The 4,040-nt window shown below is 31.7% G+C and overlaps 1 non-coding gene across 1 annotated transcript; it reads left to right on the top strand.

Moving 5' to 3' along the window:
- Positions 1 to 1,965: 1,965 nt before the first annotated feature.
- LOC130816774 (small nucleolar RNA snoR134) lies at positions 1,966 to 2,104 on the top strand. The gene has a single exon (XR_009043313.1). It is a non-coding gene; the product is annotated as a small nucleolar RNA snoR134 (small nucleolar RNA).
- Positions 2,105 to 4,040: the final 1,936 nt, after the last annotated feature.

Below are 4,040 nucleotides of genomic sequence, written 5' to 3'. Positions count from 1 at the left end.
AGTATGTAATGAATTAGTCCTCTACTCTTTAAGTTTCTATTTTCCATTGGATGGATTTCATTGATGTCTTGAACTGAACAACTACTGTGAGAGTAAGTGGCGGTCTGTAGATTTTCACAGCCAAACTTTATTCCAATTGTACACATGTCTGTTATCTATGGAAGAATTTTTTTGAGGATCAGTCATGCGATTGTTTATTCTGTTCTTTAGTTTTAACTAAGGACTTCAATCCTTAACTTTACCTATGAACGATATTAAATATATTTCTATTTGCGGCCTCCTGCTGAAAACTATGCAAACCCAAAGACGTGTTTCTTTCATGTACTTTTTAAGGTATGTTGTAACAATAAAATGTTTGTAAGAGCTGAATATTGTTCATCGTTTGCTGATAAACAGTAAATCCACTATTCAATCATTTTTTCAACTACCTTCCGTTTTCCCATTTGCTCAAATTCCCTCCTTTTCCTTCCCCTTTCATGATTTTTCCATTTTCTCCTTATTTTGAGCGACAAACTCTCCTGGTTGATTTGTCTTTTAGAATAATTTATAATTAGCTAATTGTTAATTATTGATAGTTTTGTTCTATTGGAAAATGAATCAGCTTTTGTTGGCTTACTTTATTTATGACGGACTAATTTAGGGCTCAGGATTGACTCTTTTTCGTAACCATGGAGTAAATCGACACGTTTTTCAGTAGCAGTTAATCTACATCGATCTGCAGATGTTGACATAGTGAATGCCTCTGTGGAATCTTAGAGTACAAACTTGTTATTAGTAGGCATCACTACAATGTGTAGTGCAGATGTATAGACATATAGTTCATATAATAAGTTTGTGCAGTAGCTTGTTCCACTTGCAAACTTGCAATGTATGAACTATGAAGTAGTAATTAGAAATAGTATCAGATGCCTTCTTGGTGTGTGATAGATGGCAAGATGCTCTTTTGTTTAGAGCACGATAGGGAATAATGATGGATTTGACTATGGTTCATACACCTATGACAAGCTTGAGAGGGAGCCATATTGGCCGTCGGAGAGTATAAGGATTTCAATCACTAGAGCTAGTGGTTTTATTGGATTCCACATTTGCTCGACGTTTGAAGAATGAAGGACATTATGTAATAGCTTCAGATTGGAAGAACAATGAGCTTTTCATGGTTTTTATATATTGAAGTTGATCAAGATTTTCATTTTATTCTAATTAAAGTGAAAGACCAATATTGATAAAACCCGTTTGTAATAAGGTGTAGTGGAGCTGAGACCCTATTGAACAGGGAGAACCCCTCAGGGAAGCTACATTCACATGATATGACTGGATTTAACTGATGCTTTTAGATCATCAACAATGTAAAATGAGTTATCTGTAATAATTGTTTTATAAGTGAATTTATTTTCTAATTGAACATTTATAAATGACTTCGATAAATGGAGAGAATGAAGAAACAGGAACTTAACAACTGGCTGGGATTTTTGAATAACGTAATAATGGTGAATGATGGAGGAAGAGTATTAAGCTAGGCTTTGGCAATCAAAGCTGATACCTTAACAAGTTTAGATTATGGTGAATGACGAGCAGAGTTCAATTATTTAACAAGGTCATAATAGTAAATTGCTAGTGGTTAAGGAAAGGAACAATGCTTAGGATTAATGGAGGAAAAGTTTTGAATCAATTTCTTTGTTGAAGGATCATGATGGAGGAACTGTTGAGTATAGGATGATTGAGTTCAATTCCTTGATAAGGCTAAGGGTGAAATAAGATTTTTTAAGTGAACAGCGTAGAAGAAAGAAAATGATGTATTGAGAAATCATTGAACTTGTTTGCATTATTTTTTTGTAGGGTTTCAAAATTAGAGTTTAAGCCATCAGTCATTTCTCGTTATTCAAACTCCATGTTTTAACCCTTAATAAGGAATTGAACTCTCCATCTTCCCTTCTATCTTCCAAAAACATCGGACAGTTTCTAGATTTGCACGTTGCACCCTGGGCTTCTCTGAAATTTGCATGATGCCAAGCCCCAATGCTCATGTTATATTCTGCCGCTTGTGTTGCAGTTTATTCGCCTCTTTGTTTTACGTTTGATCTGTGTCTAAAGAACGACCACATCTTTTTTACCTCTTTTTTGCCTCATACACCTTTAGGCTTTTCTTAATTCCTAATTTGCTCAAATATGTGATAGTGGATATTGTTTTCTTCTTTTGGACCAATACATCCAATTTGAATTTTTAGTTTCTTTCGTGTCATTTTTGGTTGATTGGATATCAGAAAGAAGTTTTGTTATCGTAGGTTAAGATTTCTTCTTCAATATACATTTATAGAAGTCATGCATACTATATTGTATATTGTCTTTTTCGTTCCGTAACATAATAGAAACTTATTCCGTCTTATATTAGACGGGATTCGACAAAAAAAATCTTCATTTCATTGAATAGAAGATTTAACCCGTCTTTTTTGTTATTTTGTAAAGGTAGAATAACAAGTTTTGTGATTTTGGTCACAATGTAGTTCACTTTGTTTCTTTGTTTCTTTGTTCAGGTTGAAGAGCAAACAGCTAAGAGTGGTGTGATTGTAAGCCTTTACACATAGGTGTTTAAACGAGAATTTTTTAAATCGATGGCAGTAATTTACTTTGACAATTTGAATTCCAAATGTTAGTTCTGGGAGATCGAAAGGTGGAAGCTTATCTATTAATAGACAATAAGTATAGCTTCTCATTATTGCTTAACTCTCAAAGTTATAAGTAGATGTCCATATTGTTCATAACTAATAAATGTAAACCGAAGAAGGAAACATTGACGTTGTGAATACTAAAGAATGTAGCTAGATTTTCAACTTGTAGAATGAAGATGATGCTTTATCGCTTTCACCTTTGATGTAAATACGCTTTTGATATTGTTTGTACGTTATAGCTAAAAGAAGATTGAAGAGACATGTTAGAATGGCTTGAATATACGAGTGATGATGTTGTGTTGGGTGGCATTCTACTCGTTTGCTGGTGGTAATTAAAATGGTAGTGCTTTGTTTTTTCAAACAACTCCCATCATTCTTACAACTTTTATGTGTCTATTCTTGAATTTGCAATGTAAATATTCATGTGATTGTTTTTGCAAATGATATTTAGGTGATGACATTGTGAAATTGATAGGTTGAATTAATATAATACGGTTAAGGTTAATTACCTTGCTTTAAACAAAACTTATAATTTTAAAGGAAAAATTACATTGAATAATCCAACATTTTTATTGATTAACTATAAATAATCCCAACTTTAGGGCATTTTCATAGATTAAACTTGGGTAACCCGATGATCTACTATAGTAGGTAATTTACCAAAAATGTAAATTGAAAATTAATGTAAAATTAAAGAAAAAAATTTGAAAAATTCTTTAACAATTTTTTCGACATTTTATTTTGATTAATCTTTTTTTAAATAAAATAAAACTTGATATAGCAAATCAACAAGTTATTGGGTTTACTTTAAGAAAATATCCTCTAAAGTTGAGATTATTCATGGTTAATCAATATGTGAGATTATTGTAGGAAAATCATGTAAAAATTGGATTATTCTAGATAATTTTTCCATATTTAAAATGGTTTCTAGGGGGAACTTTCACAAATTTGGATCAAGCATAGTTGAAAAATCTTAACAAATTTGGATCAAGCATACTTGAAAAATCAGAAGAGTAATGCTAAATAGTATGTACAAAAAAATAAAGTTAAGTACTCGATTGGTAAACAATAATCACACCATTCGCAATCATAGAAATTAATATTGTTATTGTAACCATGAGACTACGTCAAAATGCTTTCACTAATCGATTAAGCATTCAGGAGATCCCTTTTTGACCCTTCTTAAATTGTTGAACAATTTAAACATTGAATCTTCATTTACATGTTTTCTTTCATCAACACCTCTTGCACCAACATATTGCTTATCTTTAAAAACCAATTCATCTATGTAGTGGTTGGAAACAACTATTTTTTGAATTGCTATGAGCAAGTAGAAAATATTTTCTTATTTGGTTAGAATTTGGTGTATTTTCT

This window comes from Amaranthus tricolor, chromosome 6, assembly GCF_026212465.1.
Source record: "Amaranthus tricolor cultivar Red isolate AtriRed21 chromosome 6, ASM2621246v1, whole genome shotgun sequence".
NCBI lineage: Eukaryota > Viridiplantae > Streptophyta > Magnoliopsida > Caryophyllales > Amaranthaceae > Amaranthus > Amaranthus tricolor.
This window is presented reverse-complemented; position numbering and strand designations above follow the sequence as displayed.